Consider the following 25,744-nt stretch of genomic DNA (forward strand, 5'->3'; position numbering starts at 1 on the left):
AATGCTCTAAAGGGGGTCAGGGTACCATATGAAAAGAAAAAAAAAATCCCTTTAAAATAACGATTTCATCTTTTGTTCTGGCCTATCTCAGGGTAAAGAAAAGCCAATTCGGAAAGTCCCTGGAGCTAAGCAAATTTCTCCACCATCAGTTCCTGGGCTGTGTCAGCAAAGCCAGGTCGGCCCACAGGGAACTGGAGCCCAGAACTCTCCAGAAGGCTGCTCTGCTTCTGCAGGAGACCTCAGCAGAGGGCATCAAGACCACCGCCAGGCCCGCCCTCTTTGGCATGGAAACCTGGGCTCTGCTTCTGTGGGGCAACCTCCCTCCTTTCCTTGTTCTTTCCCTCCTTTGCTCCCTCCTGGATATTAAGCTTATACTGTGGTTTCATTCACTTTATCATCTCATTTGCTTTCTGATCTGATCCCGGGCTGCCATGTGGCTGATCAAAGGCAGATGTGAGCTCTCATCTTCACAAAGAAGCCCCTGTATTCAAACAAACATGTTAATTTATCTCTTCTTGCCTGCAGTTACCTTCCCTTTCTCCCTCCTACCATTTCTCACTATATTCATTCACTCCCTATGCACCCTCCCGCTATTTACACTTTCTTTCTCCTCCCTTTTTATGACCTTTTTATTCTCATTTGTTTTTAAGACTCTTTGCCTTCTCCAGCTCATATTCTATTGTCGTTTAAAATAATAAAATGGCTTTTACCTCCCCTCTCATCCTTCTTATATTTGAAAGAAAAAAAAAAAAATCACAGTTCTGTTTTTTTTTTTTTTAAACCTAAGACATGCTCTTATTTTCAGCAGCCTAATTTGTTTCTAATAGGGGCATATGTTATAAAATTCCAGTGCTGCCTCTTCTTGCCTGCCTTCCCCCCTTCTTCCATCATTCCTGCCTCTCTACTCTCCCACTCCTTGTCTGTCCCTCCTGCAGGCATGCGTCCTTCTCCATTGTCTTTCCTTCCTTCTATCACTCTGTTCTTTTTCTGTCCCTTCCCTCTAGGACAAAGTCGCCCTTTGGCTATTTCTCCAAATTCTGCCATGCCACTGCTTCCCTCTCTGCTGACTTTATGCTGAGTTGTTACTTTCAAGGTTATGAAATTCAGTAAATCCTTGATAGTTTGCCCTAATTTGGAGAGAAGGTCAATCGGAAATAATAAGCCCTTAACGGAATATTTTACAAATGGTTGAAGGATATTAAGTGGATACAATACAACTGTTGACAAAGAATCAAGAAAGCCATTCGCAGAACCACCAATAACAATTTGCTGAGTTCCCAGGGCTGTGGGTGGTTCAGAGGTGAGCAAGGCTTGCCCCCTGCCCTCGGGGAGTTTAAAATACTCTACAGAAAATACAGCAGGCTTGTATGTGACTGTAATAAAGGCAGAATGTGTGAGAAGCTGATTCATTTGACAAATATTAACCCCTACACTGAGGTCAGAGCTGTGGAAAACTGGAAAGAGAATCCATATGATCTTTGCCCTCACATCACTTAGACTCTATGGAGGATCAATTTACAGTTAAATGATGACCCTGCAAAGCAAACAAACAAACAAACAAAACCCTAAAGACTTAGGATAATAAGCAGTTCCTGAAGAAAGTGATCCATGTAAGTAGGAAGGTAGGGACTGTGTCATACAAGGATGCCTTAGCCTTTGAAAGTCGGCACAGAGATCAAAGCAATGCAAGAACCACATGGAAAACTGGGTTTGTCTTCATGGCAACTTTCGTTCACTGTGAGACTGCGGGAACCCTTAGTTGAGGATTCTAGGTCTGAGTCTAGGCTTGCTGAGATAGTATGTGAGCTGTTATACTCTGATGAGTTAGCAGTCTTCCCTTTGGACTCAAGCAGGGGAAGTAGAGTCATATGTGCCTGCATGTGACTTCATGCACCAGGGAGACAGCAATGCACAAGCAAGGTTCAGACATAGGAAAGTGGCTGGGACTTTAAGAGGGGAAAGGGAGTGACCCAATGTGGCTGTTGGAGAGACTGCGAAGGGAGGCAGTGGAGGTGACACTAGGAAGGCAAGTGCCACATCGTGGAGGACACCAAAAGCCATGTATAAAGACTGAACACATATGATTTTTGAGCCGAAGAGGACAGAACCAAATTTGTGCCAAGTCTATGGGAAAGGAGAAATATTAGATGAAGAGAGACCAATCAGAAGGTTGCTACAGTAACTCAGCAAGTGATAATAAGAACTCATCTATTAAGTATGATGGTAGTGGATAGAGGGATTTGATTTAAGCAATGCATCTATGATAGCATCTCTTCAAGAGAAAGGGAAGGAAGAATCAAAAGTTAAATGAAATTGGCTAGAATGGTGATGATGCCAGTAACTATGAAAGGGAGGACAGGAGCAGGAGTTTTTAGGAGAGACGCTGATAGATTTGGTTTCATTCATACTGAATTTGGGATATTGGTGGATAAAGAAGCGATAGAAGAAAGCAGAGAAGAGGATTAGACCACCTGCACACATTTTGGGGGCAAAATTATATATGCTCAGAAGCTGAAAATCCATACCTTCATTCAGCAAATATTTACGGAGCCCCTATTATTTGCCAGAGAGAAATAACTATTGGCCCTAGAAAGTAGGATCTTGATAAAACGTCAATGGCTGGAAAAGCGAGCAGGAAAAGTTGACAAATACCTACTATGAGCCAGTTGATTCCACCAGAAAGGAAACCATCTCAACGTGTTCCAGAGGCTGTGAAAGATAAAACTAAATAGGGAAAGAATAAGAGGAAAAAGACGGGAGGAGGCCCAAAGGGTTTAAAGAATGAAGCAATTCATTAACAAATAGGTAAGAATCAGTTGTGCTTAGCAAATGTATTATTTAAATGCAAATGATGCTGCTAATTGTCTTCACTCAAGTAGGCTAAAGAGGAGGCCTCTCCTGCCTAAGAAGGCAAGCAACCAGGGGGACCTGGTTTTGTAATTACTCTGCCACTTACTAGTAATATTCCTTGGGCAAGTTACTTAATAACTGAGTCTCTGTTTCCTTCTCTACAAAACAAGAAAAGTACATTTACTTCATTGTGTTATTGTGAGGATTAAAATTAATGTATATATAATGCCTAGAACAATAAATGGCAGCTATTATCATATATATTTTTTTTAATTTGTTAGTCTAACACTTCTTTCCCTGCTTTGAGTCAAGTTCTGTTACCAAGTTTCTATATGAGTAAACTATTTGCACATCCTAACAAATAGTATCTAGTAACAGAGCTTTGTTGATCTGATGATAATACGTCCTCTACACTGCTAGTCCCTGACCCTGTCCACCTGGCAATAATTCTGTACTACAAAAGCATCATTATGCAGTTTCATTAGAGGAGAAGATGGGGAGAGTGAGTTGAGCCAGAGCAGAATCATTCTTTGTTTTCAAATTAAGTAACAATCGTTCAACAATTCTCACTCTGCTCTACCTCAGAAAGTCAAATCAAATTCTCATAGAAAAATTTCTGAGCCCTTATATTATCCATCACCTGTACTTCCAACCCCCACCTTCACCAACTGAATGTACTCCATGTACCCTCCCCATATTCTTGAAATCAGCTCACAGCATCCTAACATTCATGGCACCCCCTCTTTCTCATGGTCCCTTTAAAGGGTTCTCTTGAATTAGTTCCTGTGTCCCACTCCTATTCTGCTACCCTGTTCAAGACCATTGTTACTTTGAACTAAATACTAGGCTACAGTCTGTTCTCCATTCCAGTCTGCCCTTCACACTACAAAGGAGATCTAATTATGTCATTCTGTCACTTGCTAACTTCCATTAGCTCTGTGCATTGCCCAGAGGATAAAATCTATACATTTTAGTTGAGCTTGATGGCCCTTTATATTCCCAACCTAGCTTTCCAGTCTATCATTTGCTCCAGTTTCCCAAATATGTAATATTATTTACTAACTCAAGTCACTGCACATATTCCCCTCACATGTAACACCTTTCCACAACTTGTTTGATATACAAACTCCTACTTATCCTTTAAAACCCAGTTTAAGAGGCACCTGAGTGGCTCAATTGATTAAACATCCTACCCTTGGTTCTGGTTCAGGCCATAATCTCAGGTTTTGGGAACCAGCCCTGCATGGAGCTCCATGCTCAGTGGGAAGTCTGCTTGAAGATTCTCTCCCTCTGCCCCTCCCCCCACTCATTCATGTACATGCACGAGCACTGTCTCTCTCTCCCTCTCTCTCTAAAATAAATAAATAAATCCAGGGGTGCCTGCATGGCTCAGTCAGTTAAGCATCTGCCTTCAGCTCAGCCCATGATCCTAAGGTCCTAGGATCAAGCCCGACGTCGGGCTCCCTGCTCAGTGGGGAGCCTGCTTCTTCCTCTCCCTCTGCTTGTGCTTGTTCTCTCTCTTTCTCTCTATCAAATAAATAAATAAAATCTTTTTAAAAATTAATAAATAAATCTTTAAAAAAATAGATAAAACCAAGCTTAAATGTAACTATTAGTAATAGAGATTGATGATAGTTCTAGAATACTATAGTTCCATCCTTACTTAGCCAATCTTTGAGAGGTTCTTAAGGAAACTACCATGTAAGTTAAGGTCAAGCAAAAGGACAGTTTATAACTTGGCTTTGGCCTAAAACCCTAAGGGAAACCCCTGGGTTGGCTACCCTGAACAAGGCTGTTTTGAACTCAATTATTTCACTTGGACAGCATAGCTGACTTTTTTGGTAGGATTTCACTTTAGTTTCTAGCTGCCTTTCTAAGAGTCTGAGAGAAAGGGAAGGGTGGGAGTTCTCTTTTCTAAAGCAGTAAGGTCATGAGCCCTTACTTATCCTCACAATCTCACAGGACAATATAGGGCTATTAACCCTAATAGAGGTTCATGTTTTATACTTGACACACTAAGACTTCATCCTATAGGAAACCTAATCCAACAAATGTCCCTGATCATGACAAATCTATAGCAGCTCTCCTTCTCCTGAGGATGAAGTGATATGCCGAGAAGATAACAACAGAAACTTCCCTGGAGATTTCTTCCCTCTTTATACTCCCCACTGCCCTGTATGTATGAATTGCTCTTTCTTTCATCTAAGTTCCTTTAGTAACCTGTTCATCCTGCTCTGATAGTATGCATATTTTCTATAATCATTTTTAAATATATATCTTTCCCACTCAACTATCATTTTTAAGAAGGCAGGAAGAGTATTTATCTTATAGCTCTACATATCTAGTGCCTAACATAGGGAAACCACTAGCTCATATGGTGCCTTAATACAACTTCCTCCCAGTGGATGTGGCCTGTGCTTCACAAGGAGACTGTGGACTCTATTTTAGTTCCCCTACCCTTATAGTCAGGACACCTGGTATAGGCCACAACTTGGACAACTGTATCCAGAACCCTATAACAGCACATAAGAGGAACTCTTCAAATATTTTTGAATAAGTGAATAGATCATAAAGGAATTGTTTTGGAGTGTGAGGAATACAGTGGCAATGTAAAGGCTGAAAAACTATGAGGCATAAAAATTAACAGAATTTGTGACTATGATCATTAACAAACCATAAGTTTTAGGAAGCTCTTAAATATGTGAAAGCAAGAAGCTCTTAAATCTCAAAGAATTTTGTAACTGGAAGTACAGCAGCTATATGTTCCAGATCTTCTAGGATAATCCATATTTCAAATCTCCCATCATATTGTCCCCATAAGGGTAATTGTACCTGTCTGAGCATATGTCCTAATATGGGGCTCAGGAAACATGGTCACTAACTAGAAGGTATATTTGATTTATTTTGCTTGATCTTCTTATTTTATAGATGGAGAAACTGAAATCCACAGAAGCTAATCAGGTCACCTTAAGTCACAGAGGAAATTAATTATAAGACCAGGATTTAAAACTAGTCTCCTGACTCCTAATTTATTGTTATTTTTTATTATTTTATGCTATAACTTAACATAGCCCTCCAAAAAACTTTCATTTGTAGCTAAATGGATATCCCACTCATACTAGAGAATCTTTTCCTGGGATAGGATACACTGCACTACCACAACAATACAGTCTTTCTACCTCCAAATTATGAGGAGTTTCTGATGTTATATATGGAAGGGTACCTGAGACAAACTAAGCCTATATTTTTGGGCAAGATTGGGGAGGAGATAGTGAGTGCCTTCATTAAGGCTGATGGTATAGAAGAGACATACTAGGTGATGCTTCTTAATCACTATCTTCTAAACTCTATATCTCAAAACCCCATGATTCCTGGTGTCAACATCCTCCAAGGTGACTTTCCAGGATAAAAGAGGAACGTGAGAACATCTGGTAGCGGATGGCTCAATATGAAAAAGTACAGGGAATATCTAGCACCCTACCTGAAAGTGCTATTTATAAAGAACTTATCACATAGGGAAAGTGCATATGAGTTATTAAGAAATAAGACAGAGGGCATCTGGGTAGCTCAGTCATTAAGCGTCTGCCTTCAGCTCAAGTCATGATCCCAGGGTCCTGGGATTGAGCCCCACCTCGGGCTCCCTGCTAGGCAGGAAGCCTGCTTCTCCCTCTCCCACTCTCCCTGCTTGTGTTCCCTCTCTAGCTTTGTCTCCCTCTGTCAAATAAATAAATCTTAAAAGGAAAAAGGAAAAGGACAGAAAGAATACGTAAGTTGAGAATAATTAATACGAAGATATTGTGGATTATGCGGTACAGAAAAAATAGTGATGTGCTTAAAATCAAGGTGAACACACCAATACTACTGATTGAAGGGCTCAGGCAAGTTAAAAACTTGAAAATGTAGGGAGAGTAGTTTAAAAAGGAAGGAGTATAGGCAGAAGGGAACGTGAAGTTGTTTCCAATGGTATATAATGGGAGAACAGAGCTCAAGCCTTCAAATGAAGTTGATAATGTGACTTTGAGCAACTTGTTTACTTTCTTTGGGACTTAGTTTCCCATAAACACAGGAATTGGGCTCCATGAACTTTAATCCTCTTTTCTAGCTCTAATTCTTCATGATCCCAATTGAACTCTGATTATCCTTCACTAACTTGCAAAAAATGTTATTTGTAGTAAAGTGTCTAAAAATATGGAGGGTTGTGTTTATCAGATGAACAGAACATTACAATTTCTAGTGTATATTCTGGTCTAGTGACAGGCAAACTTTTCCTATGCAGAGCCAAACAGTAACGATTTTAGGCACTGTGGGTTATACGGACTCTATTATATAAAGTACTCAATTCTGCCACATGAAAGCAGCCATAGGCAATATGTAAAAAAAGGAATGGGGCTATGTTCCAGTAAAAGTTTATTTACAAAAACAGGTAGCAGACTGGATTTTGTCCACAGGGCTTCGTTTGTCAACTAGAGTATGGGAAATGGATTATACATCATTTAATGTAATTATTTTTATTATTGATCTCCATATATTTATATATTATACATGGTAAGAGAGCACTAAACTTTTGAAAAGAAACAAGTATGCATATCCATATACACTGCCGCATTACACAACTCTAGGGGCCACCTTTCACAATGATGTTATAGGACACTCTAGAATTCTCTATAGTATAATGTCAGTGGGAGGCATGTAAAACATCTAGGGCCCAACTGGTGGTACAGTAACACTAACAGCCTGAAAGTAGAAACTGGTGTGAAGGAAGGAAAGGAAGATTCTGAAAAAGGACTGCAGTGGAATAGAATTCCTACGCCCCTCAGGAGCTCTAAGCCTGCCTCCTGCATCCTATTTCTTCCCCACTCCTCAAACCAAAGGTTCTTATCGCAGGAAAGAGAATGCATATCAGTCATCCAAACCTGAAGTGACTTTAACAATAAGTTAGCTTTCTCAGAAATGTTTTTTTATTTGGAGATTTCTTAACTACTGGAGGTAGTCCAATGAACATTAGAGGACTTCCTCAAAGTATACCACCCTAGCTGCTTGCTACTTGCTCCCCGCTTTATACATTTACCTGTTATTTAGATCCCTTCTTTCAGAAGAGCATTTATTTCTGAGGTCTTACCCCCACAGCAAATCACAGGTCCCAGTAGAAGTTACTAATGAGAGTAAACTTAAATCCCTAACCATAGCTGATCAGTTCAAGGATGGACGTGTGACAAAAAACAGGCTAATCAGAGTTCTTCCCTAGGATATTTCAAACCAAAATTCAGGGAAGAAGAATAAGTGCTTTCTCTGGTAGGCAAAAGTAAAATGAGCTCCCTGTCGCCAGCCATGTGCCCTACCATGTGCATGAGGCAGGTTGGAGGGAATAGGGCCAACATGCAGTGAAAAGTTGAGAAAAGAAATAAAGTTTGGGGGACAGCCTTATCAAAATTTGTAGTTGTGCTTCAGGACCCTCTTGCTGCACCCTATCTTTGTCAGATGGTGGGGAGGGATGTCCTCAGTGTCTTTCTAATAAACTCTCTTTTTGCCCAGGCTAATTCAAATAGTTTTGCTACTTGTGACCAAAATGGATCTGAAAAATACAGTCCTATAACTACAAGGGTTGTTTTGTTGTTGTTGTTGTTGTTTGTTTTTTAATTTTATCTTTTTCTTTTCCCCTCAGATCTGTACTCTTGTCTCAGATCTGTAGGCTTCCTTATCCTCCTTTCCCTGGTATTATCCCAAATCCTGCTGATTGAGGAAAAATTAAATTCTCTGCCACTGTGCATCATGCATCAACCCTACCCCATACTTATGTCCACATGCTAAATAGGGATTTTGTGGTATGGGTACTTTTCTAGTTTGACAGAGAATTCTTTATCTACAGACTTTGGGTATGACCACAAAGATTTCAATCTGCACCCATTCCCCCAACGGCCCTCAGATATGAAAGACCCACAAATAGCAGCAACTAAACACAGGACAGGTCACCCACTTCACCAAAGGGCAGGGAAGAAGCATTAGTACTTCAAAAGCTTCAGTAATCAAATTCTATGTTTGCTAACTGTAGAAACACCAAGGTCCCAGAAAGGTCAATCCCACCATTTTGTTATATTCTCATTGCTTAATTGGTTAATTGTCATTTTAATGAGCATACATCTGCATGGCACAACCTTGAAAGGTTACCAAAGTGCTTATGGTGAAAAGCAGATCTCCTCTTACCCCTGTCCCATCCCCTGGCCAAAAGTGATCCTCCCTAATGGCAACAGCCCTTATCAGTTTCTTGAGTGTGTTTCCAGAGATATTTGGTGTATTTATAAAGACATACATGCACATATACAGTTTTGTATAAATGCTAGTATGACAACACATACTATTTTGTTCTTTGCTTTTTCATATAACCATTATGTCTGTTCTCACTGCTTGGAATGAGGCATATGCTATCTGAAGAACTGAATCTTCCGGTCACAAGCTTGGGAGTAATTCATATAGCCAGAGAGGAACAGAGGTAAATACTTTCCGAGGTCTCTGTTAGACACACTCTATGTTTTCCCTTAGCACTGTTATAAACTGAGACATATTTAAATTTTTAAGAGCTTTTTAAATTTTTTTTTTTTTTAAAGCAAACTTGGATTTGAATTGGGCAGCATTGAACAAGAAGTAGTTAAGAACACTCTACTTACAGGAGCTAGAAGAAAGACTTTAAGAGAGAAGATATGAAAGTAAAACAAGGAAATCATTTGATTGGCTACAGCAGAAGTGGTTGTCTTATTTGAGAATGCATACTTGGCTGTTTGTGATTGGCTGTCCTTGGTTTTGCTTTCCTACACCTTGAGAAATTTCAGGCTTATTGTTTTGGTTTGCTTCCTAGGCTTTCAAGACATTAGAGCCATCTCAATCTGATGGGCTCCTTGTTTAATTAATTTAATAGCACCAATGGCAGTTCACCTAGAGGAGGAAGCTCAAATGGTAAAAATACAATATTGAAATCTGGAGATTACGGTAAATGTCTAGCTTACCAGATCCCAAGTGTGAACCTTGTTTCTCAAGAGTTTAAAGTCTGAAGCAACAAATTTCTTTATACAAGTAAGCTGTGGATTTCAGTCCCTTATGGAATAGAGTAAGCTATGGCTGCTGGGTTCCAAGCCATTTCATTAAATTAACAAAGAACAATTCGATGATGGATTATTGAAAAAATGTTAGTTTTCTTCTAAACTTATTGCGGTTGACATCATGAGAGAATAATCTCCTTGGTCATAACCAAACCCAGGATTAGATGAAACATTGGTTTACTCTTATATGATCATTCATTTGTAGGTTCTTTTTAAAGATTTTTTTTTTTTATTTGACAGATAGATCACAAGTAGGCAGAGAGGCAGGCAGAGAGAAACAGGAGGAGGAGGCAGGCTCCCTGCCGAGCAGAGAGCCCAACACGGGACCCGATCCCAGGACCCCGAGATCACGACCCAAGCCGAAGGCAGAGGCCCTAACCACTGAGCCACCCAGGCGCCCTGTAGGTTCTTTTTAAAGGGATATAACTTTCTGCCGCTCAAGAGGCTTATAAGAAAGTCTGAATGACCAATTTTAAATGATTTTTATCCCCTCTTTGGAAAAGACAGTTTGAAATCTTTCTCTTCCATTGGGCAAATCACTCTATAAAGGAGGACAGCTGTGACATTTATCATCATTTAGATAGATTGGAGTTTCAAAGCATGCACTGTCCTACATCTAAGTCCATCATAAATTTTGCATAAGTTTCTTTGTCTTCTCTGAGAAGCTAGTCAGGCCCTTGGTAGTGCTATCCCTGGTCTTTCCTTTTCATTCCTCCCTTACTTCTGCCCTTCTCTCCCTTCATTTTAATAGTCTTGTCTTTACCCTAATTAGCCTTACATAAACCATAATAATTGAAGAGTTACTTTAGAGTCATCGCCATGAAAGTACTAATGGCTGCCTGATTATGCTAGCTCTATGGAACCTCTTACCCAGTCCATCTCCAAAGAAAATTATGTTCTTTCACCTTCCTTCCCTCTTTGCATCTCCCTTTCTGTCCATGCAACACAAAGACCTCCTGTTGCCTTGGACTGACTGGAGTCCCTCTCTGTAAGGCTTCAGGTAAGTTTGCATTCCCTCCCATGGAAATAAATCTAGACAAATCTCTCCCTTTCCTCTCTACCCTTCCTGTATTTGTTAGGTAACAAAGTCAACTGAAGTCTCCCTCAGCATGGTTCTATTAGCACTTGGAATAAGGGAAATACTGAAGTCATGGTGTGTAGATTACCCCTCTGAAGACAAGGCCATGAGATTCACAGCTTCTTTTCCCTCCAGCAGTGTTCCACAGTATAATCAGCTCAGGTGCATAAATTGTGTTTACTGCATTGAGATAGAATCTTTGTGTTAACTATACTGAGATTATAGATATCAGGTAGATAGTCTTATGTTTCTAATTCATCTTGGCATTCATTTAAACATGAACCAGTTTCTCTATTCCATATCATTTTCTTCTAGGCAGAAAGCTCCCACTCAAGGACACTATACTTTCTAAAGCCTTTGTGCTCAAAGTCAAGCTGTTTCCTTTAGCTCCCTTTTGAATCAAGGGAAGCAGTGGTCCTTCCTCTCTGAGTCCCCAGATCTATTTTTCTGCTGAAGATTAAAAGTATTTACAGGTTCCTAAATTCCTCTATTTAGCTGGTCCTTCTCAGAATCTACTTCCCAAATTTTTGAATGTGTTTTTCCTCTTTCCTGAGATGCAGCATGCTACAAAGCACAACTAAGCTCAGGCTCCAATCTCTGAGTTTCCCTTCTCCATGATGACATCTCCCCCAGTAGTCCTTTCACTAAATGTCCCCTCCATGAGACTAGCTAGCAAAGTCCTCTCATCTTAATTGACCTCTCAGAGGTTCACTTTTCTCTAGGTAGCCCCAGGGTCTCTCAGACTCCCACTGTTCCTTCTCAATAGCCCAGCCAGCATCAGTAGCCCACCTGGATACCACTTAGTTCAGAACTGCACAAGCATGAGCATAGTAAAGTCCAATTATATCTATAGACACTCACCGCCCCCCCCCAGTAGTGCCTTTCCCTGGCAACATTTACCATTTCAGATTCCACAATTACATTTTGTCTCAGCTGCTCCAAAGTCCAGAGGAAGCCAAATGACCTTGGGAAAGTTTTTTTTTTTTTTTTTTTTGAAGATTTATTTATTTATTTAAGTGTGTATGTGTGTGTGTGTATGTGTGAGAGAGAGAGAGACAGACAGACAGGCAGAGAGCAAGGGAAGGGAGAGAGAGAGAGATGGAGAGAATCTCAAGCAGACTCCCTGCTGAGTGTGGGGCTGATGCAGGGTAGACCCCATGACGCTGAGATCATGACCTGAGCTGAAATCAAGAGTCTGATGTTTAATCAACTGAGCCAGCCAGGCACCCTAACTTTAAAAAAGTATGGATATTTGTTTACCTTCCTGAGTTATTCCCAAAAAGTTTGTATAATCTATTTTAAATATCTGATAGACTAGTTCATGATAAAATGCTAATAACTGGAAACAGGCTGGTCAGAACTTTATCTTCATATAGACCTGGCTTCTAGTTTTGGTTCAGCTACTTTCCATTGGTTTAAACTTGGGCAAGTTAGGGAACTTCACTGTCTTCAGACCCATCACATGAAATGAACATACTTGCTTCTCATCTCTCAGCAGCAATAGCAATACATCAATGTTTCACGTAGTAGATATTCAACAAATGTTATGTCCCAACTTTCCTCTCCAGGGTATTTGTGCTATTTTAAGGGGGATAGAGTGTCTTCCTCAATAGGATGATTCCACAAAGGTTCAGAAGGATTCTGTTGGAGGTCTAATTTTAGACCAAGTCCTTGCCAATGTTTCTGACATTAGGTAACACCTTACTCAAGTTATTAAATGAGGACAGCTCTGCTGTCAAGACCCTCCCTGACCACTCTTTCCTATCATTCCTATCATTTCCTGTCATTGTCGAACAAGTAAGTTTTTGCAGTTTATCTTCCTAAAGTTTATGTTTCTGATTATATATTTGCAATAAATATTTCAAAACTTAGAATTTCAGACTTGCTATGCAACTGAAGACATTATATCATTGGACAATCAAGCTGCATTCCCCAATGTAGAGAAGGACTCTACTACACTGATTTCTTCGCTACTCCTGCAGCAACCACTTTATTTCTCTGTCCAGAACCTACTCTATCTCTTCTGGCAGTAGATTCTGTGCTGTCCACCACAGGAGGGGGCAAGTGAACCAAGGCGAATCAATAATATTGCCCAGCTGTCTAGCCACTGAGACTGGCTTGGGATAGACACATGACCCAGGCAGAGACCTGCTCCAAGATATTTCTGGTTTGAAGAAGCAGAAATCATATCTTTCCTCTGTGGTAACAGAGCCTCTGGGAAGAGAGTTCAGGGATGAAAGCACCTATGTTCTTTGCCATATGGAGAAAACTTGTCTGTATTTGGAAAAGATGAGGCCTACATGTGAGAGAAACTGACCTGAGATAGAGAGAATCCTGACAGCATCACAGGCCACCAATCCAGCAGTTCTTGAGGCTGATGCCCCGTTTTCTGTGATGTGTTCCATGAGCAATAAATTCTCCTTTACCCTCAGTGAGAATCATGTAATTCGCAAGTAAAAAATTCTTAATAATAAAATTTCCATTAACGCGCCCCAGCTCTTTAAGAAGAAACAGAACCTCCATCAAAATAAATAGACTCGGGGTACCTGGGTGGCTCAGTGGGTTAAAGCCTCTGCCTTCAGCTCAGGTCATGATCCCAGGGTCCTGGGATCAAGCCCTGCATCAGGATCTCTGCACAGCAGGGAGCCTGCTTCCTCCTCTCTCTCTCTGCCTGCCTCTCCGCCTACTTATGATTTCTGTCTGTCAAATAAATAAATAAAATCTTTAATAAATAATAAATAGACTGGTTTATGCTATGAGAATCCACTCACAACCCTGAGCAAGAGATGACCTTGTCCTTTCCTACTAATCTCTTTCATGATCCTCTCTCCTTTCTTCTGCTTGCTCACTTCATCAGTTTACCCCATCTTCTATCCCTTCCCTTCCTTTAAGTGTTTTCATCTCTATCCTCAAACAGTTTTGGTTTCATCTAGTCTAAAAATACCTTCCTTTGTTGCTGCCTAAGCATACTATGTCATCTGGTCTGGGTATACTGCAAGAAGAAACAACATTGACATCTCAGCAAATAACAAAGGCTTATTTATCGCTCATAATAAGTGCACTACAAAGCAGGGTGACTCTCTAGAACAAATTATCTTCCACGTTGACAACTCAGTGTCCCAAATAAAGAACATTCCACCGTACTGTAACTGTACAGTATACAGTAATTGTAGCATACGCAGCTTCTGTGGCTAGCAGCAGCAGGACACAAAAGAATGGAGAACTGCACACCAGCTCCTTAAATGCTCCTGCCTCAGTACTGGTATATGTCACTTTTGCAGACATTTTACTCGCCGAAGCAGTGTCTATGGTCATGGCTAACTTCAAGGATTTTGGTTGGAGGAGACAGAATTGGATATGGGTATTTGATGTTGCCAATGCATTTCTCTCCTTTGTTTTACCACTAGAATTCTCAAGAAATTATACTAAAATCAATGTTAAATTTTTCACAAACACTCAATCCTTAACTCCTCGCAAATTGCTTCTGTGCTGCTAAGTTGAATTAGTCAGTTTGGGTGAAGTAATAATCTCCCACCAAGCCCCCCAAATCCCAGTCATTTACAATAATAAATATTTCTTTCTTTCTTATGTCCTGTAAGGACTGCAGGTTGGCTGCAGTTCTGGGATCAAAGCTGAAGGAACCACACTCATGCTTCGGCTTAGACATGACATTCTTCACATGTGTTCATCTGCCATTAGGTTCACCTGCCATTAGGCAAAGCACATCGCACAAAGCCAATGAGGCTGAGATGTACACTCCCACAGGAGGCACAAAAGGTCACGTGTCAGTGGATGAGGATTTGCATACGAGGAAGCAAGTGGCTCTCACCTTTTCTTAATACGGTCCCTCTTCTCATGTGGCTTTAACTACAACATCTATAAAAATAGCATATAGGTTACATTCCTGATATTACTATTTTCTCTAAAGGTGCAATTTAAAATTTTAATTACCTGTTGGAAATCCACATGGTTTACATTACAATTCCCATCACCAGATTCCTAGACATGCCTTAAACATATTCTGTCAGGTAAGTACTCTTTGGTACATTCCTATTTCTGTCTGAACCAGCATTATTTTCCTAGTCCATCCTGTGCCTTATAACATCAATAGCATTCTTAAGTCTTACTTATTTTTCACTCCCCCACATCTTCTGAGTCCTCAAGTGCTACCCAATAACTTTCACTAATATTCTGTTCTTTCTCATTACCTAAATCTAGTCTGATTCAGAAAATTCTCACCTAGACAATTTCTATACCTTTCTTGATGTTGTATCTCATAACCTTGCCCTTAAGAATTCTCACATTCGGGCACCTGGGTGGCTGGCTCAGTGGGTTAAAGCCTCTGCCTTCAGCTCAGGTCATGATCTCAGGTCCTGGGATCGAGTCCCACATCGGGTTCTCTGCTCAGCGGGGAGCCTGCTTCCCCCTCTCTCTCTGCCTGCCTCTCTGCCTACTTGTGATCTCTCTCTCTCTCTCTCTCTGCCAAATAAATAAAATCTGCCAAATAAATAAAATAAAAAAGAATTCTCACATTCACAGAGGATTTCAAGAGTTTTCACTTCAGGGGCGCCTGGGTGGCTCAATGGGCTAAAGCCGCTACCTTCGGCTCAGGTCATGGTCCCAGGGTCCTGGGATAGAGCCCCGCATCAGGCTCTCTGCTCGGCGGGGAGCCTGCTTCCTCCTCTCTCTCTGCCTGCCTCTCTGCCTACTTGTGATTTCTGTCTGCCAAATGAATAAATAAAATCTTTAAAAAAAAAAAAAGAGTTTTCACTTCAGTATAGATTGGAATAACAAAAAACTGGAAAACCATGCTCATGCCCATCAACATGATAATTGATCAATTCTGGCATATTCATAGAGCAGGATAATATACAACAGCGAAATAAATAAACTAAAGCTATGTATATTAACATGGATGATTTTTACAATAAAAATATGGGCTAAAGTAACAACATCACAAGAATATATTCAGCAGGGACACCTGGGTGGCTCAGTCAGTTAAGTGGCTGCCTTCGGCTCAGGTCATGATCCCAGTGTCCTGGGATCGAGTTCCACTTTGGGCTCCTGGCTCGGCAGGGAGCCTGCTTCTCCCTCTGCCTCTGCCTGCCACTCTGCCTACCTGTTGCACACACTCTCTCTCTCTCTCTCTGACAAATAAATAAAAATAGAATCTTAAAAAAAAAAGAAAATATATTCAACATGATATCCTTTTGATAAATATTTCAAATCATATAAATAATATCATTGTTTAGTAAAATAATTTAATAAAATATTTTTTTAAAGATTTATTTATTTATCTAGAGAGAAAGAGCAAGAGTAGAGTTGGGGGGTGGCAGAGAAAGAGAGAATCACAAGTAGACTTCCTGATGGGCACAGAGCCTGACACATGGCCCAATCCCATGACCCCTGAGATCATGATCTGATCCAAAATCAAGAGTCAGATGCTTAACCAACGGAACCACCCAGGCACTCATAGTAAAAGTATGTTTTAAAAGCATGGAATTAATAAATACCAAAATTATCATCATGGTTATCCACAGGGGACAGGGAATGGGAGTGAGAAAGGGAAAGTACCCAGACAGGGGTATACGGAGGGGTTCAACTTTATTTATCTTTTACTTCTTAAGGTGGACTATGGATACACAGTGTTGTTTTTTGTTTATTTTTCACTCTTGACAACTTTAATCAGTCAGAAATAGTGATACACTATAAAATGTTTAAATATCTACTAACTAATTTCTCTATTCTAGACTCTTCCCATGACAAAGTATTCTGCACATTAGGAAAACTAACCTTCCCAACACACCGCTTTGCTTCATCTTCTATTTGCAAGTCTCCAACTATTCTCTAAGGCATGGATGATAAACTCCATGCTCTTTGCATGCCACCCAAAGTTCCCAAGAACCTGGAATTCTCCCTGTCCCCATCTTCCTTATCCCTTACCTGAAATATCCTTTCCCTTCCTGCCTATTTACTTAAATCTTACCTGAAATATCTGGTCCACCTTTCCTTTGCCCTTCAAACCTGCCTCAGCAGGTGGAAGAGATGGTCCTCTCTCTTATCTGGAGCTATTTCTCCACAAGCATCTCTTGGCCTTTTCCTCCAACACCCCCTGGGAACACATTCCATCAACTTCCCCATATTCTTTTAACTCTCTGTTTTCTGCATTCCTTTATCTCCTTTCAAACATCCTTCATCAAGTCTCTCACAGTCTACCTTGGGGGTTGAGCATCTACCACTTTGCATTCTCGGTATATTTTTTAGGTAATGTCAAGAATTGTAAAGATTTTACCTTACTTGCAAGCTAACTGGTTAAGTGTCCCATGGTTTCATCTATATTGGCAGAAGACATGAGATGCCTAGTCAAAGACAAAGTGTTATTACTCAAAGTAAAAGGAACAGCCAGAATATCCACTTTCCTAGTGCTGGTTCCCTGAGCCCCAATTCCTATTGGATGATGCAGAAGAAGGTCATGTGACACCAGAACACCCGCTGGTGTTACATTATAGGAAAGAAACCCTGGTGTTACGTTATAGGAAAGAAACATTGGGAACATGAATCTCTTATAATAGTCGGTAAGCATACCTGTTCTTTCCTCTGGAGGAAGATAATATCTGTATCTTCCAAGGCTTCTTGGTATGCAACCTTCCTTGAAAAGACACAGCTGATAAAAAGGCAATCAGTGTCTACCCAAAAGATAGACAGAAACATGAGAGACCCATGGAGAACTGTCTTCCAAAAGTAACTAGTCCTATTTCCCAACTACACTGAAAAATCCTTGAGAGCAGGATTTGGCAAATATTTTCTTAAAGCACCATACAGTAAATGTTTCAGGCTTGCAGATCACAAAGTTTTTGCCATTATACCTCAAAAGGAGCCAGAGATAATATGTAGAAAAATGGATGTGACTATATTCCAATAAAACTTTATTCATAAAAACAGGTGCTGGCCTCTACTTGAGAACAATGGAACACATCTTATTTATGTGCCACAGACTGTTCTGGATGCTGGTGATACTTCAGTAAATAAAACAGATGAAATAACCACCATATACTCTACTCGAAAAAGACATCAGCAAACAAAATAAGTAAAAGATGGCTTGCCAAATGATAGTGAGTGCTATGGGGAAAAATAAGGCAGGAAATCCACGACACTGAGGGAAGTAAAATTCTGCATTAGGGGTTAGAGAAGGCATCCATTACTAGACAAACAATATTGCTGTATAAATAATTCTCAACAATAGAGAAGGTGACCTAGAGAAAAGACCTGAAGGAAGTGTTAATATTGAGAAGAGCCTTCCAGGCAAAGGAAACACACTAGGCTGACAGCATTTCTGGCAGGTTTGAGAAGCTGAAGGGAGGTAAGGGAGGTGAAGCAGAGTGAAGAAGGGGGAGAATGGTGAGAGATGAGCTTGCCATTTAGCTGGAGGAGTGCATGGAGGAATAATCTGTAACGACTTGAATTTTTAGAGATAAATCTGCAGCTGTGGGAATAATCTGAAATAATCTGCAAAAGTGGAATGGAAATAGGATGACGATGATTCAGGGTGCCTATAACGTAACCCAGGCAATGACAATTGCTCGGACTAGAATGATGGCCACTAAATTCTGGAAAAGCTTTGGAAATAAAGCCAATAGGACTTGCTGGTGCTTGGAGGTGGTCTGTGAGAGAAACAAATGGAGTCAAGGGCTGCAGCAAAGTTTTTGGCCTGAGCTACAGAAAGAAAGGGATTGTTGCCATGGACTGAAATGGGAACTTGAAGAGATGGGGGTTTGGGGGCAGATCCGGAGTTAGGCTTCTGAATGTTAAGTAGATACTTAGTAATATGTTAATGATGGCAAGCTACCTACTTAAGAGACTTGCCTCAAGCCAGCCCCGCGGCCCAGCAGTGTATCAGAAAACTGCAATTGCTTCATTGCTTAGTAGCCAGCATCCTCCCCTCCCCTCTCCAGAGTCCAGCCTGGCGGCCTCTACAGATGGGTCAGCTGGAACATTAATTCAGATCGCTTTTCTGGCCAAATAAACACAGAATGATGACAAGGGTCCTTTGTCCAGACTTCATCTGATGAAGGACAAACCCAGTAAATGAAGAAGAGGCTGTCTGCCTATCAAAATGCATATTCATTAAACTCTTTATCAACTGTCAGCCCGGAAGGGGGAATGACAGATTTTTAACAAGATAGTTTGAGGAACATTCCCTAAACATATTGAACTAAATTGTCCCTCCTGTATCTGGGCTAGTGCCAGCAGTTACTGTCCACATCTTGAATTCTCCCCCAGGCTGCTTCACGGGGTCATCTGAGGAGTCCCCTCATACTGCTTAACAATCAGTGCACAAAGCTTACTTTGAAAAGAAGGCAGGGGTGGCTGGCTCTGAAAGGGAAAGCATCCCAACACTACAGCTGAGTTCTTTACAGCCCAGTCTTTCACAATCAGGCAATAGGCCCCTAGGCAAAAACTCAGAGTAGAAGGTAACTTGGCTTGGCTCATGCTTGATTTTAGGCAAGCATTTCTAAGCAAAAGCAAAGCCCCATTTCGTATGTACGAACAAAAGAATCCACACACCTAATTTCACCTTGTCCTGCCAAGTGGTTCATTCTTATGCATCTCCTCAGCATTTCTCATACAGTAGAAACAGTGCTAATTTTGCGGAGAATGTTCCTACATGCAGAATTCTGACCTTTCTCCAGCCTCCATGTTGGAGGAGGTCAGGCAGCCTCGTCACCAAAGTGAGACTGAATCTCAGGCAAAAGATTGGATGCCTCTTTGAAATATTTGAGGAGAGAGAGTGTATTCACCTGGAGGGAAAAAATAAAAGCTCCTTGATGTAGAAAGAAGATGTTGGCCAGGATTTGACAGAACCATAATGGGTCTCAACCCAGGGGTGAACTAAGTTGACAGTTTTAGCACTGGAGACAGACAGAAATGGAATGGACAGAAGAGAAAAGAAAGTTTAGTAAGTACTGAAGGAACAAAGGTATACTTGTTCCTTGAGAAGAGAGGCCATCAGAGCTATGCCATAAAATGTCTGCATAGAATATGGGTGATTGAACCCAAGAGGCGATATGCATACCTTGGAAACATTAAGATGCAAATCAGGGAAGTATACCTTTCCATTGGGATAAATTTTGAGGCAAGTAACAATTCCTGAATGAAACTGATAATAAGGATCCATTATCTCAAATAATAAGAAATACAGGGTTAGAAGGATTCAAAAGTTGGTGTGGCAGCTTAACAATGTTAAGCTTAATGCTGATTTTCTGCTCTACATAACTGTTCATGTGTTGGAAATTTCTGTCATTATCACAAATTAGACGAAACAACTCTAGCATCCTATTCTCACAAAACAGTATCTAAAAAATAAGGAAGTGGGCTGGAACACAAAAGGCGTGCCTCTTTTAGTGGTGGTGGTCTGGTGGAAATAATTCCAATTTCCCAGAAGACTTCTTTCTTTTTTTTTAAAGATTTTATTTATTTGACAGACAGAGATCACAAGTAGGCAGAGAGGCACACAGAGAGAGAGGAAGGGAAGCAGGGTCCCCACTGAGCAGAGAGACTGATGCGGGGCTTGATCCCAGGAGCCCGGGATCATAACCTGAGCCGAAGGCTGAGGCTTTAACCCACTGAGCCACCCAGGTGCCCCTCCCAGAAGACTTCTTATATCCCACTGACCAAATATGAGTCATCTATCAGAGGAAATAGGATAGTTCTATTTTGCTTAAATTAATCAAAATCTCATCTCCTGGGGTTGAGTACAGTTGCAAGAATAAAATTGAGGTTTTATTTATAAGAAAGGAAAGATATCCGTTGGGTAGAAAACCATGAGTTGCCATATTTAGCTCCTTGCATTTCCCATATTCTCTCTTAAAAAATACTTCTAAGAAATAAATACTTCTTCAGGGGGAAAGTCTGAGAAACTGAGATTCAGATTCACTCTAAGAGAAAAAAAGAAAAAAAGTCAAATAAAAACTTATATTTCTGGTAAAATGGTCTAAGTAATTGAGATGCAACACTCCAAAGGAAATAACAGTTTAAAAAAAAAAAACTGGACAAAACATTAAAACCATCACTTTGAAACTATCAAGAGCTAACAAAACAATAAAGAGTTATGAGGCCACAATCTAGAAGCAGATGGAAATGGATAAAGACAAAGCAGGCACTTAGGAACACTGTATCTGCCAATTCTGAAGGAATTAGCTAAAAGGCTCAGAAGCCCTGAAGGGACACAGGGCTTGGGAGTCAGAACCTTCTCTGAGAAGCTAGATAAAACCACTAGGCTTTGCACTAGTAACATATAAAGGGTCAGGCAGCAGAAAGAAGGAGTAAATCACATATAGACCTGGCCTCGCCAGGTCTTCAACTTCAAATCACCTCATTCTGGAAACTTCAGTAAGGAGATCTCAAATGACTGGTATCTCTTTTGTCCGGCAGAAGCAAACGATATTCTTTGGAGGAAGATAACATAACTTTAGGTCTCTAATTACTCATTTTCTCATATTTTTAATTTGAAAAGATTTATACACAATGTCATGCCTTTTCACCTATTGGCAGGTGATCAAAACATCCTGACACATGATGAGATAAGACAATAGGACCGAAAAGCAAGAACAACAGGCAACAAAAACCAACCCAATGGGATCCAGAGAGTGAAGATACCATATATAGAATTTAACTGTTTATTGTCTTCAAGGTAAAAAAGAAAATATCACAAATTTTTAGAGAAAAGAGGAATTTTTAAAAAAAGAGTCAAAGGGAAACTGTAAAATTAAAAAAAAATAGAAATTAGAAAAATTGATGGATGGGTTTAATAGCAAATTTGATACAGCTGATTACAGAATTAATGTACCAGACACAAGTCAGAAGAAAACAGCCTGAATGATGGAAAAGGAAGAGGATGGGACATATAGAAGAGATTATGCAAAATAAAGGAAACAGAGAGAGAAACCCTTAATTGAGTATAATTAAAATCCTAGAAAGAAAAGAGAAAAGAGAATAGGCAAAGTAATATTTGAAGCAATAATGGCTGGGAATTATGCAAAACTAATGAGAAATATTAAACTATAGATGCCATAAGCACCATCAAGAGTAAGCAGAATAGGGGGTGGGAGTCAAGATGGCGGAGAAGTAGCAGGCTGAGACTACATCAGGTAGCAGGAGATCAGCTAGATAGCTTATCTAAACATTGCAAACACCTACAAATCCAACGGGAGATCGAAGAGAAGAACAGCAATTCTAGAGACAGAAAATCAACCACTTTCTGAAAGGTAGGACGGCGGAGAAGTGAATCCAAAGCGACGGGAAGATAGACCGCGAGGGGGAGGGGCCGGCTCCCAGCAAGCCGCGGAGCAACAGAGCACAAAATCAGGACTTTTAAAAGTCTGTTCCGCTGAGGGACATCGCTCCAGAGGCTAAACCGGGGTGAAGCCCATGCAGGGTCAGAGTGGCCTCAGGTCCCGCAGGGTCACAGAAGTATAGGGGGTGGCTGAGTGTGGCAGAGCTTGCAGGTATTAGAACGGGGAAGCCCAATTAGAATTGGGCGCTATTCTCTGAGGGCGCACTGAGGAGTGGGGCCCTGAGCTCTCAGCTCCTCCAGGCCGGAGACTGGGAGGCTGCCATTTTCATTCCCGTCCTCCGGAACTCAGGGAACAAGCGGATTACTCAGCCCGGCCCCTGGTAAGGGCGGTGCAATTCCGCCTGGGGCAAAGACACTTGAAAATCACACAACAGGCCCCTCCCCCAGAAGATCAACAAGAAATCCAGCCAGGACCAAGTTCACCTACCAAGGAGTGCAGGTTCAATACCAAGGAGAGTGGCGGAATTTGAGAGGAGGAGAAAGCAAAGCACAGAACTCATGACTTTCTTCTCCCCATGATTCTTTAGTCTTGCAGTTACTTTTTTTTTCTTTTTCAATTTTTTTTCTCTCTTCTTCTGCTAATTTTTTTTAACTTTTACCCTTTTCTTTTTTAACATTTCTAACTAGTTTATCATATATATATATATATATATATATATATATTCTTTCCTTTTTTATATTTTTTCTTTATTCGTTTTCTTTTTTTTTAATTGCTTCTTTTTTTTTCTTTCTTTTTTTTTTTTCCTTTCTGAACCTCTTTTTATCCCCTTTCTCCCCCCATCATGATTTGGGATCTCTTCTGATTTGGTTAAAGCATATTTTCCTGGGGTCTTTGCCACCCTTTGCTGCTGCCCCTCGGAACAATTTGTTACTTAAACTGTAACCCCTGGAGGATTTTACTAGTTGCCAAGCACATTTAGATATGGCCTTAAGAAATACATATACTGGCAAGAGGTCTTTGGGGAGAAGGACGATAAACGACCGTGAAGCTGGGCAGCTGGGGATGCCCGGCTTGCTCAGGGCAGAAGGCCGCCCCGTCACAGAAGCCGGGCAGCCAGGAATGCCCGGCCCAACCAGGGCGGAAGGCTGCCTGCTTCAGGGAAGCCAAGCACCCGGGAACGCCTGGTCAGCTCAGGGTGGAACGAAAACCGCCTGCTTCCCTTTTCCGTTATCGCTCCTTTCTCTTCCCAGAAGTGCCTGTTGTTAGTTAGATGAGTCCTTTGAATGTGCTTGATTAACTATAAACTTTATCCTCCTCCTCGCTTGTCCACAAGACGTGACTAACATTTGACCTTCATCGGTCCTTCTGTTGGCTATTGTTTCTATCCAATAAAAGTGAGACTGTGGAGTTGCTCGTGGCAGCAGTCCTTTTCGATTGTTGTCCCTTGCTCCCAATCTCTTGCAGCTGACTTGTTTGTGCCTAATTCTTCTACCGTCGCCTACTAGAAGTGGCAACCTGTTTAGTATTTTACTTGCTCCTTCACATACTCTTATCTGGACAAAATGACAAGGTGGAAAAATTCACCACAAAAAAAAAGAACAAGAGGCAGTACCAAAGGCTAGGGACCTAATCAATACAGACATTGGTAATATGTCAGATCTAGAGTTCAGAATGACGATTCTCAAGGTTCTAGCCAGGCTCAAAAAGGCATGGAAGATATTAGAGAAACCCTATCTGGAGAGATAAAAGCCCTTTCTGGAGAAATAAAAGAACTAAAATCTAACCAAGTTAAAATCAAAAAAGCTATTAAGGAGGTGCAAACAAAAATGGAGGCTCTCACTGCTAGGATAAATGAGGCAGAAGAAAGAATTAGCGATATAGAAGACCAAATGACAGAGAATAAAGAAGCTGAGCAAAAGAGGGACAAACAGCTACTGGACCACGAGGGGAGAATTCGAGAGATAAGTGACACCATAAGACGAAACAACATTAGAATAATTGGGATTCCAGAAGGAGAAAGAGAGAGGGGAACAGAAGGTATATTGGAGAGAATTATTGGAGAGAATTTCCCCAATATGGCAAAGGGAACAAGCATCAAAATCCAGGAGGTTCAGAGAACCCCCCTCAAAATCAATAAGAATAGGTCCACACCAGGTCACCTAATAGTAAAATTTACAAGTCTTAGTGACAAAGAGAAAATCCTGAAAGCAGCCCGGGAAAAAAAGTCTGTAACATACAATGGTAAAAATATTAGATTGGCAGCAGACTTATCCACAGAGACCTGGCAGGCCAGAAAGAGCTGGCATGATATATTCAGAGCACTAAATGAGAAAAACATGCGGCCAAGAATACTATATCCAGCTAGGCTACCATTGAAAATAGAAGGAGAGATTAAAAGCTTCCAGGACAAACAAAAACTGAAAGAATTTGCAAATACCAAACCAGCTCTACAGGAAATATTGAAAGGAGTCCTCTAAGCAAAGAGAGAGCCTAAAAGTAGTAGATCATAAAGGAACAGAGACAATATACAGTAACAGTCACCTTACAGGCAATACAATGGCACTAAATTCATATCTCTCAATAGTTACCCTGAATGTTAATGGGCTAAATGCCCCAATCAAAAGACACAGGGTATCAGAATGGATAAAAAAACAAAACCCATCTATATGTTGCCTACAAGAAACTCATTTTAAACCCGAAGACACCTCCAGGTTTAAAGTGAGGGGGTGGAAAAGAATTTACCATGCTAATGGACATCAGAAGAAAGCAGGAGTGGCAATCCTTATATCAGATCAATTAGATTTTAAGCCAAAGACTATAATAAGAGATGGGGAAGGACACTATATCATACTTAAAGTATCTGTCCAACAAGAAGATGTAACAATTTTAAATATCTATGCCCCTAACGTGGGAGCAGCCACTATATAAACCAATTAATAACAAAATCAAAGAAACACATGAACAATAATAAAATAATCGTAGCGGACTTTAACACTCCCCTCACTGAAATGGACAGATCATCCAAGCAAAAGATCAATAAGGAAATAAAGGCCTTAAATGACACACTGGACCAGATGGACATCACAGATCTATTCAGAACATTTCATCCCAAAGCAACAGAATACACATTCTTCTCTAGTGCACATGGAACATTCTCCAGAATAGATCACATCCTCGGTCCTAAATCAGGTCTCAACTGGTATCAAGAGATTGGGATCATTCCCTGCATATTTTCAGACCAAATGCTCTGAAGCTAGAACTTAATAACAAGAGGAAATGTGGAAAGAACCCAAATACATGGAGACTAAACAGCATCCTTCTAAAGAATGAATGGGTCAACCAGGAAATTAAAGAAGAATTGAAAAAATTCATGGAAACAAATGATAATGAAAACACAATGGTTCAAAATCTGTGGGACACAACAAAGGCAG

General features: G+C 40.6%; 1 long non-coding RNA gene across 1 annotated transcript; it reads left to right on the plus strand.

Moving 5' to 3' along the window:
- Positions 1 to 514: 514 nt before the first annotated feature.
- On the plus strand, positions 515 to 23,806 carry LOC125078785 (uncharacterized). Its single transcript, XR_007120979.1, has 4 exons — positions 515 to 524; positions 1,139 to 1,143; positions 17,762 to 17,767; positions 23,647 to 23,806. It is a non-coding gene; the product is annotated as an uncharacterized LOC125078785 (long non-coding RNA).
- The last annotated feature ends 1,938 nt before the right edge of the window (positions 23,807 to 25,744 follow it).

The sequence above is a fragment of the Lutra lutra genome, chromosome 1 (assembly GCF_902655055.1).
Source record: "Lutra lutra chromosome 1, mLutLut1.2, whole genome shotgun sequence".
NCBI classification, from domain to species: Eukaryota; Metazoa; Chordata; class Mammalia; order Carnivora; family Mustelidae; genus Lutra; species Lutra lutra.